Source organism: Pinus tabuliformis, chromosome 5_1 (genome assembly GCF_031772625.1).
Source record: "Pinus tabuliformis cultivar Carrire ecotype Pingquan chromosome 5_1, CPIR1, whole genome shotgun sequence".
NCBI classification, from domain to species: domain Eukaryota; kingdom Viridiplantae; phylum Streptophyta; class Pinopsida; order Pinales; family Pinaceae; genus Pinus; species Pinus tabuliformis.
Genome location: NC_142305.1, coordinates 207,696,400 through 207,715,266, shown reverse-complemented (window position 1 = coordinate 207,715,266; position 18,867 = coordinate 207,696,400).

The following is an 18,867-nucleotide window of genomic DNA, read 5'->3' as shown; positions in this document are numbered from 1 at the left end:
TCTCCAAAGAGCTAGCCCCTGGGTCCCACTTATGTTTTTGACCACTTTACTCTAGACGCTCCCATGTTATAGGCATTCCAGCGTCTAGGAGCTTCTGGATGCTCTAATTCTATAGACATGTGATAGTCGAGGGAATATTTTGTCTAGTATTGTTCCATCGTCCCAAGGTTTTGAGCCACTTTTTCAGGCATAGAGCCTAGGTCACTGCCCAAAATTGAATCGCATCTCCATAAAAGTAAAATAATTGGGAAATAATGGCGGAAAACAAATAGTTGAACAAGTCGTCAATCAGACCCCTTAGCCATGACAAGAATTTCGTCAAACATATCACAAATATGTAGTGTACATGTGTAAATAACATATTTAAGGATATGCATCTCATACTTACCTAAAAATCACTAAGAACCATTGATCCCTCATATCATTTGTTGCATTATCAACTATTAGGTCATAGACACATTCTCCATTCATTTACAAGTAAAAACAGGAAGAGAGACATAAATAGCCACTGTCTATATATATATATCTATATATATATATATATATATATATATATATATATATATATATATATATATATATATATATATATAGATATATATATATATATATATATATATATATATATATGTGTATATATATAACCATCATAATAGCATTAGAAATACCAATGAAATCATATCCATATGTGTTATGAAACCAGCTCACAAAAAGATATAAAAGATAGATCAACGCCTTATAATCTAGCCTCTTCGAGGGGGCAACCTCCTTTAAATTACACAAATGAACAATTCTTCGATGATACAAATGACAAGACCTCCTTTCTATATATACGAATCTAAGGGGTCATAATATAATCAAACATGGCATAACAATAATAATGTAAGGGAACAATAATAACAATAGTGGGCTTCTATGGGGCACAATAGTAACAATATGGGGACTACGTGGGTACAAAAATATAATAAGGGGGTTGTACTAATAACAATAAGGGGTTACAATACTAGTATAGGGGTCTAACATGCCCCTCTCCTTCAAAAATGTTGTCCTCAACGCTTGACTAGTTCTTGATGCTTCTATATAAAATTCTTGTCCTCCCATGTGGAATCTTCAGCAGGTAAGTTCCTCCACATGATGAGATACTCTGAAATTGATCGATTTCATAGCTGTCAAGTTCTTGCTTCGGTGACTGCTCCAGGTTCCAATACAATTTTTCCTTCCTCTTCAAGTTTTGGCAATATTGTTTGAAATGGGATCTTCTGCAACTTTTGAATGAGTGGCCACACTTCTTCATCCTTCTTCCATTCATACCTTTCTTCATTTATCCAATCTGGTTGGATAATAGAAATAACTCAAAACAAGGCTTCCACATCCTCATCCTTTCTTAAGAGTGCATCTGCAACAAAATTTTTCTTTCCTTTTCTATAGATGATGTCAAAGTCATAACCCAACATATTTGTGACCCATTTTTTCTGTTCTTCTAAAGATAATATTTGTTCTAAAATGTATTTAAGACTATCATGATCCATTTTTACCTTGAAGTGCCTTCCCATTGGGTAAGGTCACCATTTCTTAAGTGCATGTAGTATTGCCAACATTTCATTCTCATAAATAGCTTACTTGAGATGTAGTCGTAAAAATACGCAATCACCAACATCAAAACATTTTTCACTGCGATGTTGATCTACATGTTGTTTCATTCAGTTCTGCACCAAAGTGGCGTTATCCTTTAAAAGTTGGTGAACTTGTTGTTGATGCTCGATGTGATCTTTCACTGCTTGAACCTTTTTCTTCTTGATATTGTTATGAAACCAACTCAAGAAAATATAGAAAAGATAGATAAACGCCTTAGAATTCAGCCTCTTCGAGGTGGCAACCTACTTTACATTACATAAATGAACAATTCTTGGATGATACAAATGACAAAACCTCATTTCTATATATAGGAGTCTAAGGAGTCACAATATAACCCAACCGACCTAACAATAATAATATAAAGCCACAAAAATATCAATAGAGGGATTCTATAGGGTACAATAATAACAATATGGGGATAATAGGGGCACATCAATATTAATAAGGGGTACAATTACAATAGTAGTGGGGTAATCACTAGTATTATAGGGACCCAACATGCCCCTCTCCTTCAAAAAAGTGTTGTCCTCAATGCTTGAGTAGTTCTGGATACTTCGGTATAAAATTCTCATCCTCCCATGTGGAATCTTCAGTGGATAAGTTCTTCCACTTGATAAGATACTCCGAAATTGATCGATTTCGTAGCTGTCGAGTTCTTATTTCTGTGACTGCTTCCGGTTCCAATATAATTTTTCCTTCCTCGTCAAGTTCTGGAAATATTGTTTGAACTGGGAGCTTGTTGCCTATAACGTTCTTTAAACATGAAACATGGAAAACTGGGTGCAATCGAGAAGCTGCAGGAAGCTCCTATTTGTATGCCATAGTACCAATCTTTTGCGACACCTTGTATGGACCATAATACTTTGGTGATAATTTATTATCCTTCTTAGCTTGCTTGAGGGACATTTGCTTATGTGGTTGTAGCCGTAGGAATACCAAATCACCTACATCAAAACTTCTTTCGCTGCGATGTTGATCTAGCTATTGTTTCATTCTATTATGTGCCAACACGAGGTTATCCTTTAAGTGTTGGAGGACTTGTTGTTGATGTTCTATGTGATGTTCCACTGCCTGAACCTTAGAATTTTCTCTTAAATATGATGTGATGGATGGTGGATGATACCCATAAAGTGCCATAAATGGGGTCATTTTTGTTGTTGTATGGAAGGAAGTGTTATACCACCATTCAGCCAGAGGCAACCATTTGACCCATTGTGTCTGTTTATCAGATACAAAGCAACAAAGATATCCTTCCAAACATTTGTTTACTATCTCAGTTTTCCCAACAGATTGAGGATGATAAGATGAGCTATGAGCTAACTGAGTACCAAGACAAAAAAATAATTCTGTCCAAAAATTTCCAGTGAAAATTGGATCTTTGTCACTTACAATAATCTTTGGGTTTCCATGTAGCTTTTGAATTGTTTCCATAAATGCAATAGAAACTATACTGGCTTTAAATGGATGTGATAATGCATAAAAGTGTGCATACTTGGTAAGTCTGTCAACTACCACCATGATGACACTCTTTCCCTGAGACTTGGGTAAACTTGTGATAAAATCCATTGAAACCTCCTCCCAATGTTGGCTTGGAATGGATAAAGGTTGTAATAGACCCGATGTCTTAATTGTTTCAACTTTATTTTGTTGGCAAACCAAACATTCCACCACAAAATTTTGAATATTTGATTTAAGGCCATCCCAAAAAAATTCCTTCTTAACCCTGTGGTAAGTTTTTAAAAATCCTGAGCGCCCTCCTAAGGGAGAAGTGTGCAATTCCAACATCAAGAAATGAATCCGACCATACCTTGTAAAGCATTCACAAGAATTACGAATCCTCAAACTCTCAAGATAGGGTATATCAAGAAAAAGAAGGTTCAAGAAGTGAAAGATCACATCAAGAAAGAGGAAATGAATCCAACCATATCTTGTAATGCATTGGTTGGAATTACCACTGCTCAAGCTATCAAGATAGAAGGAAATATCAAGAAGAAAAATGTTCAAGAAGTGAAAGATCACATCGAACATCAAGAAATGAATCTGAACATCGAGTTCTTTTTTCTATGACTGCTCCAGGTTCCAATATGATTTTTCCTTCCTCTTCAGGTTCTATGTAAAATAATTTCTTCTCAGCACACTTATGACCTTTAGTGCATTTGCTATCACAATTGTAACAAATCCCTTTTTCTCTTTTTTCTTCTAATTGTTGTGGTGTAACCCTTGTAGGTTGTAGAATGCTAGGAGAAACAACACTTCCACGTTTATAGTTGTGAGGGGTAGAATTCATTGTTTCCATAATTTTTCTTTACACTTTTCTTGCCAACCTGAATGCTTTCTCGAATGAATCAGGTTCCCAAAGATGAACCTCATGTTGAATGTTATCCTTTAAATTCCCTATGGAGACATTAATCCTCTGCTTCCCTGGAATATCATTTTCCCTTATATTCAATTTTTGAAAGTCCTCAATGTGCTTTTCCACTGAACACTTTTGTTTGAGATTTATTAATTGGCTAAAGAAGGTGTTTCTCTTTGTATCCTCATAATGTGCTATGATTTCCTCCGTGAAAATTGACCATGTGACAAGTGGTTTACGAGAAAAGAGCCCTTTATACCATCAAAATTGTTTCGGTTCTAAGTAATTAGATGCGATACATACCTTTTGTAACACTGGTACACCATGTAGATCAAAATATTTCTCCATCTGTAGTATCCAATTTACTGGATCCTTGCCATCAAACTTCCTCATCTCATTTTTTCTTGATTTTAGGAGCTCAATCTTGAAATCATTGTAACTCTGTAATTTCAGATCTTCCAGTTCTAAAACCATGACCTACAGTATTTCTCTGCGTCCTCTTTCCAATGCCACCATTCTGATCCAAATTGGATTTTCCAAGAAAGAGTTATGCCAAATATCCCACGGTGACCTGATTATAGACTAATTCAATAGAACGAACTTGTACGACGTGCCACGTGTCACTGTTTCAACCTTTAGATCTGAAAAATGTATACAAGAAACTACAGTCCATCCTCGTTCTGTAACTTTTTACGAAATTTCAATCTCATGCTCAAAACAATTTTATGACTATTTCCCCAGGTCACCTGTTTGGAATGTAATTCGGGAGTATGCAAAAAGGCCAAATTCATCAGAGCATATCTCCGCAAATATAGTGCGAAAATCTCTGAAATTCAGATTTGAGGTTTATACCTATTTGATCCCAAATGGGTTTTGTTTTTAACGTCTGAAACATCACAGAAAAACAGTTATAGCACAAATGTCATGATGACCTGTTTGGAGCAGCGAAACCCTAGAATCCAAAGCTTTGATACTAAATGTTATGAAACCAACTCAGAAAAAGATAGAAAAGATAGATCAACACCTTATAATTCAGCATCTTTGAGGGGGAGACCTCCATTACATTACACAAATGAACAATTCCTCGATGATACAAATGATATGACCTCCTTTCTATATATACGAGTCTAAGGGGTCATAATATAATTAGAGCTGACATAACAATAATAATGTAAGGGCACAATGATAACAATAGTGGGCTTCTATAGGGAAAAATAGTAACAATATGGGGACTACATGGGTACAACAATATAATAAGGGGGTTGTACTAATAACAATAAGGGGTTACACTAGTAGTATAGGGGCCTAACAATATGATCCACATATAAATCAGTATATGCTCATAGAAATACAAGGATAAATAACTTCATATTGATGATGCAAAATCCAAAGTCAGGATGGGACTACCATGTTCCACCCGACCACAAAATGATTGAGTGAAATCTCTCTTCATCCATTAAGCCCCATGCCATATTCCAAGCATGAATATGGGACTCAAACAAAAACAACCAACGAGAGCATCCCGAGGGTAGACCACCTCACCCTCACCAATAGAAACCAAGCTCTACCGTAATCCTTCGTGGATCACTAATCCAACACAATGAGCATGTAAAAAAATGATTCACAATAATATCCACTCAATCACTAGGCCAAACAAGCATGGATGCCACCAGATTTCTCCACCTCCATCGTGAGGACACTTCCTCGCTCCTAGTCTCTCAAGATTTACTGCATTCCAAACCTGGATCACTAGGCCCTAAACCAATACCTATTCTCGAGGCTTTACCACATATCCCAACACGAGATTACTAGGCCCAATGGAGAGAAAACCACCTCTTGGCTTCAATTTATATCCTTCCATTCACTAGAAAGGATTCTTATGTTCTCTGAGGCAATATAATCCTTGATTTACCGCAACCCACAGTCTGGCTCATGGGTCACTAGGCTAGTGGCTTTACAGTGATCCATAGTCTGGTTCAGGGACCACTAGGCCATGTTCTCTATCTTTCGGGGATCGACCTCACTCTACTTCAAATCCATCCAAAAATACAGCTCAATCAAACCATGATAACCCCATCACACCGTGGTTGTTCAGAAATGGCAAGGTTAGGCTGAATATGCATGAAAATCGATACTTGCAAGGAAAGTACACATGAAAAAAATTACCTCCAAAGAATTTTGTTGTAGCTGCTTGATCATGCCTTTCCATGCTTGATCTTTTCTTCCTCTTTCCTTCATTGCCTTTCTTGATCCAATGCTACAATGCTCAAGAAAACTCTAAGTGTCCAACAGTGTGAGAGAGACAGAATAATGAGAGAGCTCCAAAACTGAACTGGAAAAAGGTTACCAACTGATCCTCAGAACCCTTTTTATTAATGAGGCCTCTATTTTCTTCATTTTCCATTATTTTCCTTCATTTTCCTCCTCACATTAAACCTGTGACCTTTCACCTTTATTCTCTACTAATTTCCATTATTTTCATAAATAAATGTGCCAAAAAAGCCTTTTTTCCTTTCCAAAGCCTTATCCATTTCCTTTGCAAATTTCCTTAGCCATAATAAATTGATGAGCACCCACACTAGTATGTCTTGCCCAACATTCATCTTGGAATAAGTGTCCCATCAACCGTGGTTATTACCTTTTCCTTTATTAACTTTTATGACATGGAAGTTTCACTAGGGTTGTTACAACCAATATGATGTCATTGTAGACATGTGGAAATCACAGGAAGGAACATATGTGATACATGGATTTAACTACATTTTATAAATAATAAATGGCTCCACTTTGATCATCTACGAAGATATCAAAGACACAGGTTTACTTATTTGTGTATTATTCCATGGATGTTGTATATGGGACCAATCACGAGTTGATCCATTCCATGGATCTCATTTGAGTCAGGGAAGAGTGTTTTGTGTCTCACAAGTTGTTGCGTTCATGACTGAAGATTGTCTGAGATGCCTCAATATGTAACAATCGTTACACTACCAAGGGAGAATGATTTATTTCTTGCATGCTTACCATTTTATGTATTTTCTTCATTTATAAATTTGATGTATCATGTGCTAAACCAATTTGGTTAGTGCAACCTCTAATTTCAGATCCTTTGTCGAAACTAAGGTTTCCCTCCAAACTTTAAATATTTATACCCTAAGCATAGAGGGAAAATATGTGAACTTCTTGACAGTGTTGGAAATTCGTCAACTAAGGAGTTCTCCCAGATGTGAAGTCCCAATTAGACATTACACCATTTGGAGTAGGAGCTCCATCCCGAGTATTGGTCCAACTACCATGTATTCTTGTAGATTTTCATTCACTAAAATTTTTATCACAAGAAAGTAATACACAGGTATCTTCAGATCAAAAAGTGAGTATGCCTTTCGAAATGTTCAACTGCAGAAACTATCAAGGTCCTTCTACTAAAGGGGAGGAGAAAAGTGGGCCCTTTAAAGACAAGTAATAGTATTAATCCAGAAAAGGCACACGAACATATACATGTATATATATATATATATATATATATATATATATATATATATATATATATATATATATATATATATATATATATATATATATATATATGTATATATATATATATATATATCAATGAATCATTGATCAATCAATGAAATAGCTCACAAGGAAGCAATGATTGTTAAAGTAAATACAACACACCTTCAACAAGATAAATACCAAATCCACCAAAATAGTTCAATTTCTTTAGTATAGATAAAAAACAACATGCAACGCAAACATTAAAAGAATAATATTACAATATTGATGAGATATGCATGAAATCATGATGAATAATTTTCTTCTCAATTAAGTAAAAGTTATAAGATACATGAAGACAATGAACACCACTAGCCCCAATAGTGGAGCATTAGAGGAATCAATTGATCCTCCAAAACAACTATCTTCCTATTCAATGTTTGGTAGGAGGATCCAAGGTGAAATTCCTTTACACAAGAAATGATGGTGTATATATAAAGAGTCAGGTGACCATTCTCCTACCTTGGGTCTCTTGGACTACTGTCATGATTGTTTCACAAGGACAATTCAACTTCCTACATTACTTTTCGTATTAAATGGATGACTCTTGGACTTCCATTTTACATTAAATTTCTCCAATAGTGAATTTACATAATCTACAAATGATGTGGAAAGTAATGAATCATGACCATAAATGACACGACACATATGTTGTGGAAGTGCTAAGTTGTCCTTCTTTCTGCTTTGTCTTCAATAAAAGAATTAAGCAATAGTTTTCCTTCATGAGAGCTATGATTTGTTTTTCACATCTACCCGCGAAAGCGTTGTGAATTAGATGGAGTCTTTATGTGGTCCTCATATTTGATCTTCTATTTTAATCTAGTTTTCCTTCATCTTCTTTCCTAATGATCAGCTTATCTCCTTAGCCCTTTGGGTGTATTCTAGCATGGCCTCTTTCTCTATCATCATGTCATTACTTAATAGAATACCTGTGACTGCAATCCATCCATGAAAAGAAGACATCAGTCTGATAATCCCCTAGCCTAAGATTCTTCATGAAATAACCTATTAGGGATAGAACTAGTCACTGTTTGAGTGAATAACTCAAATATTACACAGTTCCAGAGGCCATGTTCTGGGACTAAGGGTTGAGACTACATAATGCACAATTCAGGATGCATAGGGTCAAATGATTGCATAGTTAAGGGACTAAAGGGCTTAGGATAGAGGCTTGAGCATTGATACTACATAGTCCATGGTTATGAAGGCCTGGATAGAGGGACTATGCAGTTGAGGGACTCGAGAGATGAAGGTCAAGGTGTGAGGCTTGAGACTGTACAATACATAGTTCTGAAAGCCTGGGATAGGTGATTGTGGAGTTCAGGAACTCAAGAAGTCAAGCTTGAGACTTGATGTTTCCCAATGTGTAGTTCAGACATGATAACAAGTTGGGATATTGCACTATTGAGGGGTTCAAGGCGTGAATCTTGGGGCTTGAGGATTGAATTTTCTCAATGCATAGCTATGGAGGGAGAGAGGCCAAGTGATTGCGAAGTTCAAGAGCTCAAGTTTGAGGCTTGATCTTGAGACTTTGGAGTGCGTAGAGAAATGACTGCACACTTTTGGAGATCAAGGACTGGGAATGAGTACTGAGTCTATGCAGTGTGCAATTTCAAGAGTCAAGGTTAGGGCTTGAGGGTTGTGACTGTGCAATTCATAGTTCAGGAAGGCTGAGCAAAGTCAACTTGCCCGAGAGAAATTTTTTCCAAATAAGGAAAGTGTGGGATTAGTGAGGCTCAATTGACTAGAGAAAAAATTATATCATGATCACACACTTGAAATAATATATGACACAAAATTGATCACTCAAAAAACAATAACAAAATGACGAATTCAGAGGAACAACAATGCAACATACCTCTCCAAATGAAACACAAAATATATACTTGGGGACGATAGTGATGACACTTCTACGACAGTGCATGAAACTTTGGGAATGAGTGCCAAACATGTCTACATGACTAGGAGGACTCATAAACACTAAAATCACCCCTTGAAACAAGCCAAAACTCCACTTTACATGATAAGTGACACTTCTGATGCCAAAATACGACATTTTCTATATAAAGAGAAAATTCTAAATGACACTTGCGATATGAAAATGACGGTGAGAAAAACACATGCTAGGGCCAAGCTAATATGAAAAAATCACTAATTAAAATAATATCAAGTGAAGGCGACAGTCGAAAACATGAAAATGACACTCACAAAAGTGAAGGTGCACAAAATCAATAGTTTTAAAAACTCAGCAAAACAAAATTACAATCACAACCAAAAGTGAGAGACTGTCAATGATAGCACACACTAGCTGTCAACATGGGTTTACCATCACACAAGCGCAATATTAATGGATTGTGTTATGCCTATACAATCCTATGTAAAATAATGCACTCATGAACTTGTTGCAGACTGAGCATGTTCAAGAAGATGACTTTGACACTTATAATCCAAGAGGGAGCTCCAAGAATTAACATATTATCAACCCATCATGAAGTGGCTATGGAACGACCAATCGCCAGATCCACATTAGGCTCCAAAATTCAAGTATAGGAAAAAATTTACAGGGTGTTTGTCGCATCGACTATAGAACTACACTATAATTTTTCCTTTTTGAATATAAATCCTGCCCATGGATGCATTGCCTTACCTATTGAAGTTGTTTCAGTGAATTTTGTGAGTTAATAGTTGTAGTTCCAACCTCGAGTTTTGCCCACTCAAGGTAAGGTCCTGCACTATGTTTATTTTTCCAAGTCGTGTGTTTATATTCTACAAGTTATGTGTTTTAGTTCGATTATAGACTAAATAGTACAGACTGAGTTAATTCATGCAAAATGTGTGGATTTCACAACTTGTAGTTTGTTAAATTCTATTACATTTCCTTTTTTGTAGTTTTCTTTGGACAAGTTTCAATTTTAAGAGTGTGAAGGCGCACGATTCAGCTCCTTTGAAACTAACAGGAGTTGTTGTGAAACTCGCAACAATGATGTGGAAAGAGTAGTACTTGCTACAAAATCATAGCCCTATATATTTTCCCACCTCTAGTAGGAAGAGTGACTTGGAGCTGAGCGTTGGACTGATATTTCGATACATAAGGTACTACGTGACTAAACCAAGGTACAAAATTTAGGTTTCTAATTGGACTCAGGTTCCACATTGCTTGTAGTTTTCCTTTCTTTGCATACAGGATTCGTAGGAATTATGATTCTCTTGTATATACATTTTTTGACGGTGTTGGATACCCACAATATATAGGGGGTCTCCCCAATTTGAAGTCCCAATCAGACATCACACTGTTTGGAATACGAGCCCATTCCAAAGTATCATCCCGACCACAATATCTTAAGTTTTTCCTTTGTTTCAATGGATAACATAAGAGATTACACATATATGCATTGAAATAAACAAGTAAGTGGATTGTGTGAAACACCAATTGCGATGTGTAAAAGGATTCCTTCACGAAGGGAGACAAAAGTGAGTCTCTAAAAGGAAATTAATCGTACTATCCCAAGAGAGGAACATGAGAGCAAGGAAAGATATTTTGATTAACTTGCAAATTACTTCACAAGGTAATAATAATTCATGAAAGAAAATAAAACACATATTCAACTATATAAGCACCCAATCCACTGAAATAATTCAACTTCTTTAGTACCTAAGAATTCCAACATATTCCACAAACATCAAAATAATAGTATTAAAACATTAGCGATACATGGATGTAAGTGTGTTGGATCAATGGTTTTCAATTATTAGGTGAAAGATAGGAGTACAGAGTTATAATGGTGATGAGCTAGTTCCAATAGTGGAACATTAAGACACTTATTTCTTCTCCAAGGAATATTTTTTCTTTCCTATGCCAAGCAGAAGAAGCTAAGACTAGATCTCCAAAGTCTATGACTCCAAAAGCCCTTTGCTTAAGTTATGAGTGACAATTTATAATAAGAGGAATGAATTTTCATATCCCCATGACCCTTGAACTACCCTTATGGCTCTTAGAACTTTTATGTGACCTTTGAACTTCTATATGACTTTTTGACTTCTCTTAATTACTCTGGAACTTCTATTTAACTCATTCGTTCTCATGTGACTTTTCATATTCCACATTTGACTCTTGGAATTCCACACATTACATTTTATCCTTTTCCTTGAAAATACATCATTACCTCCCACATGATGATGTGGAAAGACACATGGACACATATGACGTAGTGATGAAACTTGCATAATTCACAACTTGAAAATGATGACATTGGCTTCATGATGAAATGGAAATGCCAAGTTGTTCTTCTTACTTCTTTGTCTTCAATCTTTATAAATTATGGTCTAAGTTTGAAACTACTCAAATCTACTCTACTCCTCTGCAGAATTCAGAATCTATTATGATTTTGTATTACTAAATCACGATACTCAAATCTACTCTACTCCTCTACATAATTCAATTCACAATCACGAGCACAAATCATAAACAAACATCAAGATTAAACACACATACACAAAGATTTATCTAGGGAAAGTGTCTTCTTAAAACCCCTTCCTATTTTTATTACATTAATCAAAGAATATCGATGAAATACAATTATTTATCAAGCCTAAGCACAACTTGCAAGTGTATAGTCTATCTCTCTGCCTCATTCATAGACTCTAGTTAATACTTAGCCAATTTTCCTAATCTCAAAGCTCCTATTTCCTTAGGTTGTTCCTTGAGGAATTAAATCCATGTTAATTAGGAATTTTCCTCCATTTTATTGCGCAGTTCCTTTAGGCTAATCGTTTGACTACATGCACCACCTGTACACCTTGAAATATTCTACAACTGATAGTACAGTACCTTGGAATCTCCACCTCAACTAGGTAACTTGAATTCTTTGCTTGCATGAGATAATTTAGGTTGATTGATAAATTATTTGGTTGATCACTGAGTGAGAAGAAGTTACACTTCCACAACTCGAACTTCCACTAGTTCGTCCAACAGTTAGAACTAGTTTAACTGACCATAAATCAATTTAACTGATTTAAATTTTGACAACTGAAATTAACTCAACCTAGGTTCCTAAAGATTTCATGCCCCTAAATTGAATTAATTAAGCTAACTAAGTGATAAAAACACCTCAGTTAACTTACCAAGTTGTCTATTGATGTGGAATTTCAATTTTCCTTAATTTACTTAAGACAAAACCAAATTAAGAGTTTATTGTTGCATTTTCAACATCAATTTAGTAAACAAAACCAAACCTTTCAATAAAGACACACTACACAAATGCATTGTAGCTTCATGTGAAGCATGTCTCCAGGTAAAACTTATGAAAAACAACCCTTCTCACTTTGTTACATAGACTTCAAAGATTAGGTTTTTTCACGTTGTTTTGTTTGTTATTCATTTTACTTTATACATTTGAAATTTTACTCTTGAGTGTGAAGAAAAAGGAGAAAATGAAAATAATAGAATAGTGCATGGAGTGCTATAATTTATTTATATTTTGCTTTCCTGCTTATATTTTTCAAAGTAATTATGAATTTTCTATGTTTCGAATTTGTCAAGCAGCGATATGGAAAGTGGTTTTAGATTTCATTTTCAACCTCCACATTAAAATTCATAATAGTATGTTTCTCTTAGAACTTTATCTACATTAAGATTTATTGGAGTTGTTTAGTTTAGACTCTGTCAACCGTTGGTTTTAAGATCCCCATTAAAATTCATTGGAATTTATCCCTACATGTTTATACCAACTTAGTTTAGGTACAATTTTGTATTGAGCGTTATTTAATTTTATTAAGTATAGATGTTGTAGTGAAAGTAGTATAGGTGGAACCAAGAATAGAAAAAACCTTACTACTAATGGAAATATAAGTAATCATAATAGTTGTCTCTAGCTTGAATAAAAAAAGATAAGAAACATAAATCAAAATAAAATTATAGTTATAACTATAATTATAATTGATTATAACTAATAATTAAACCAACCTAGATCCATCTTAACTTTGGATCTACCAAGCATTGAGACGGATTAAATATCTCTTCAATCTGCAAGAGATTTGCATTTCAAGAGATTTGATCCCTCTTGATGATTTGTAGATCTGAAGTTAAGGTTTGTGGATCTGAGGTTAAAATTGTATCTAAAAAAAACTGTTATAAACATCAGGGACAAATTCCAACGAATTTTAATGGGGAGGTTAAAATCAATGGTTGACACTGTCTAAACTAAGCAACTATGATAAATTTTAATGCACATAAAATTCAAAGAGAAACTTACTAATGGATTTTAATGTGGAGGTTAAAAATGAAATGTAAAACCAATTTCCATATTACTGCTCTTATCCCTGATTGACAAAGTATAAACAAAGAAAATCCATCTTTTGTTGCAATGAATATCTCACATTAAAGAATACTTTAAATACTCTACAATAGAGAAGAATACCATGGGAAAAACTACAGGTTGTGAAAACCTAGCATCAATAGAGATACAGTCTTCGTGTAGTGTGCCTTATTAAAGAATACTTTAAATACTCTACAATAGAGAAGAATACCATGGGAAAAACTATAGGTTGTGAAAAACCTAGCATCAATAGAGATACAGTCTTCATGCAGTGTGCCTTTATTGAATTATTCAATTCTCTTTACTAAATTGGATATGAAAATTTGTAAGGGTTATGATATTTGTGGTGGAATTAATCTTTTGTTGCAATGAATATCTCACATTAAACAATACTTTAAATATGCTACAATAGAGAAGAATATCGTGGGAAAAACCACATGAATAGAGATACAGTCTTCATGTAGTGTGCCTTTATTGAATGGTTCAATTCTCTTTACTAAATTGGATATGAAAATTTTTAAGGGTTATGATATTTGTGGTGGAATTAATCTTTTGTTGCAATGAATATCTCAAATTAAACAATACTTTTAGTATGCTACAATAGAGAAGAATATCATGGGAAAAACCACATGCTGTGAAAACCTAGCGCAAAAAATTCCATTGGTAAACTTACTATTTTATGTCAATTTTATTTTAAATATTAAATATTAATTAATTAATTTTATTTTATTTTTAAATTTTGTTTTGTTGATTAAATGTCTCACATCATAGAAGAATACATTTAATTAGAATACCATTGAAAGAACCATTTGTGAAAAAAAGCCAAAAACCTTATCATTTTACCATAGGTTTCGTTAAATTATTAATTATCAATTATATTTGATTTTATTTATTTATTTGTAATTTGACATAATACATAATATCACACCATTTCTTCCATTATGGGTTGTATAGGTTTTTGACACAAAAATATTCTTAAAATATTTTGATTTTGAAATGAGTTATGGTTTCTGGTCATCTAGTATTGATAAGCTATGGTACTTGCACATGGTATTATAACAAATACTATCTACAAGTCAATATTGTACATGATAAAATAGGTTGAATATGGATGGTTAATAATATTGTTATCTTATTGTAAATATTAACCTTCATTATTTATTAATTAAATTTTAAAATAATTACAAAATTATTATTTTACACCACTATATCTTTTTTATACTCGTTTTTAAAATCTAATTTAAAAAAAATATAAAATATAAATAAAATAAATTATTTTAAAAGTACTTACATCAATTTTTTCTTACATTATACCTAATCCCTATAAATCTTTCCCATACTGTCTTGTAAAGCGCCTTTATAAAAATAAACTGTAAAACAATATCATAGCACTTCTAAAGGTTCCAAAAATTTTACAAAGGAAAAGCATTCCAATGAATATATTTTTCTAAGCAGTAATATCATAATCTATAAGATGAGTAAACATGACCTTGAAAGTAGCTAGGAAATTTCATGAATTTGAAAGTAAAGAAGCAAATTTGACATGATACGAAAGGTAACAATAATGGCAGAAAACGACAAATTTGACCGATTGCGAAAGCTAACAGTAATTGCAGAACACAACACGATGAATCTACGGTATAAATAGAGAGCTACTCTGAAATGTTTCAGTTTTAATTAAATTATTTATTTTTGGTCTTTCTTATTTAACAACGTTGCAATCAACAATGATGAGACAGACACCGCGAGCAGAGTAAAATTAAATTAAATTAAGCGAGTAGAGTAAAATTAAATTAAATTAAGCGAGCAGAGTAAGATAAATAATGAAAATTAAAGATTATAAAGAATCGAGCAATCCTAACTACAAAACCATGTTAAGAGGTTTCGAATAATTATAATTTTCCAAAACGCTAATCAAATGAATGGCTGCTTGTTATGGTGGATGACTTAAATTAGCAGTAAATGTGTAGTGTACCAATACTGGAGCGATAGAGCAACATAAACTTCCTTTACTTAGCAATAACATTGTAGGAAAAGCTTGAGAATAGAGCTCCCGCTTAATTAATATAGAGAGAAATACAGTAAACGAACTCTTGCTTACAATTTTTTTTTGGATTGAATGCCTTTTAAACATCTGCACTTAATTTTATCGTTTTCCACATACTCCACGTATTTTAATGAAAAAAATAGTGAAACTATTTTTACAGTATTTTTAAGAAAAACCTATAGCGTTTTTAAAAGGAAAAATATAAAGAGAGAAACACTCTATCTCTATATATAAATTGTACAGTTTCTTGGTGTTACCTGCATTTAGTGCAATATAGTGGTCATGTTTCTCTATGGCATTAGAAATAGTTGGTTTTGATAAAATCCTTTGTAATTTTTCAAGCTTAGTTTGTTGCATGGTTCTCTCACTTAGATTATGAAAAACAAAAAAAATAATGGTGGAAAAAAAAAACAGAAACAATAGTTCAAGATTTGAAAGAGAAGATATAGATAAAAAGAAGGATTAACCATTTAAATCTAGTTTACAAAAGATTTTTTGGCGAAGATCACATGAGACATCATTCTGTTAGTCTTTTTAGCCATTGGAAGCTTTGCTCTGTCTATTTAACCTGCTAAGCTGGATCTGTTTCTTCAACTTGTTTGTCCTCACGATGAACCACACTGGTTGGTTCGAAACCGTCGACAAATGATGTCTCATGTTATCTTCGCCGAAAAAGCTTTTGTAAACTTGATATGGATCACAGAGGCCTAAACTCTTTTGTAAACTTGATATGGATCACAGAGGCCTAAACTCTTTTGTAAACTTGATATGGATCACAGAGGCCTAAACTCTATTATTGAATCCCTGCACGGAAAAGCCATCGCAACCAAGGTCCATCATTTTGAACGGGCACGCTTGCAGATTTCAAGGTTGAAGAGGGATCTAGCTTTTCTTAAAAGATGCAGAGACTCCTCCATCATCCGTGTCTTTGCCTGGATTAATCATGGCCTTGACACTCCCCAAAACCATCAAGTTTTCCTTAAGGCGAGTTTGTCGTTAATTAGGGCAGAAATTTTGGGTTTACATCTGGATCTTGGGAACTTGTTTTCATCTTCCCTTTGGGCCAGAATAGATGCTTGTTCAGCTCTGAAGTCTCTGCGGTTAGAAGAGATTCAGAAGCAGCAAGCTTCTAAGTTTCAGAGGCTTGTTGAAAATTCAGCAGTTCAGGATAGATCTAGGGGAGCAACTTCCCGGAGCCGCATTTCTCCTTGCCAAATCTCTGCGCTTAATAGTTGGTTATCTGGCAGCTCTGTTGATGACCATGCTGCCCTTTCCTGCAGATTGGGGTTTGGCTCCCAAGAAAGCGTTCTTTCAGGTTGCCACTCTCGTGATAATGATTGCTATCCCTCTAGCGACAACCACCCAGATCTATCTTCCTCTCCAAGCTTGGGACTCGTAACGTCTTGCAGCAGAGCACGGCGGTGGGAATCCCTCTTCTGACACCTTCTTCAGTTTCCGTGTCTGCGCTGAGGGTTTCTGAGTCTACAGAGCCCGGTATAGATTTAACAGGCATCGGGGGTTCAGATCCGGGGGCACCTAATTCTGATCGCCCTTCGTTACAGTGCAAATCTGTAGAGCCCGCTGTCGTTGGTACTGGCCGGTTGGTCAGCTCGGTTTCCTCGTCAGCTGGTTGTGTGCATAACTCTGAACGTGGATTAGTGTTGGCAAGCCGGTCAAAGGTGGTCAAACGAGGGCTCGACCCCCCTTCCTCGTCCTCCGGTTCCTTACAGTCATTCCTCGGACCAGTTGAGGTCTCCAGTGCTTAGCTCGACCGCAGAGCTGGATATAGAGCTGGCTCGTAGGACCGTGGGGATCAGAGAAGGCTCGACCCCCTCTCCCCGTCCACGTGTTCGTGAGAGTCTCCCTTCGGAGAGTACGTTGTCTCCTAATGGTAATAAGTGTATTGATAACATTGATAATCACTATTTGTATAATAATAATAATAATATTATTAATATGAATGATAAGGATATGATTAATAATAATGATATGAATAATATTATTATTGATATGAATAATAGTATTAATAATAATATTGATACAATTAATAATAATAGTAATGTTTATGGTAATAATATTAATAATATTAATATTTATAATAAGAATATTAATAATATTAATATTTATAATAAGAATATTAACAATAATAATAATCAATTTAATAATAAATATAATAGTAATAGATTCATTAATAATAAAAATTCGAATAATAAGTTTTCATTTTTTAATGCTAATATGTCTAGCATGGAGAATAATAAGAATGAGGCTTATAATCATTGCCTTTCTTCTCGTTCTAATAGGGTTTTAAATCTTTCCAGTTTCTCCTTTCCCCCTTCTGTTTTTAAAGTTTTAGGCAAAGGTTTAAATTTTGCCTTGGCTCCGAAGAAAATCCCTGTAGATGATATTATTTGTGACATTGAGTTTGGGATCAGAAATTTACCTGATAGGGTCAAGGACACCATCAGGCAAGATTGTGTGGTTGTCTTGAGAAAGGCTAAGCCCCCTAAGAGCAACCTTAGCAAGGAAGAATCTGTCGCTCTCAGATCCTTAAACCAGAACAAGGATATCATTGTTTTAAAGGCAGATAAGGGTGGTGCTGCCGTCATTCTGAACAAGGTTGATTACCGCAGCAAGATGTTGGATCATCTTCATAATAGTGGTAGCTACAAAAATCTTCCTAAGAATCTGTTAAAGAAGGTTGCTAAGAAGGTGGCGCTTGCCATTAAATCCATTAGCTCATTGAGTTCCCTGCACCATAAACTCATTGAAAGCAACCCTGTCGCGCCTAGAATCTATGGTCTCCCCAAGATTGACAAGGATGGGGCTCCCTTGAGGCCCATTGTCAACACCATTGGTGGTCCTACCTACCTTCTTGCTACGTTCCTTGCATTAAAGCTTAAGCCCTTGGTTGGTCGTACGTAGTCCTTCGTAAAGGACTCTGCTTCCTACACTAAGGAGCT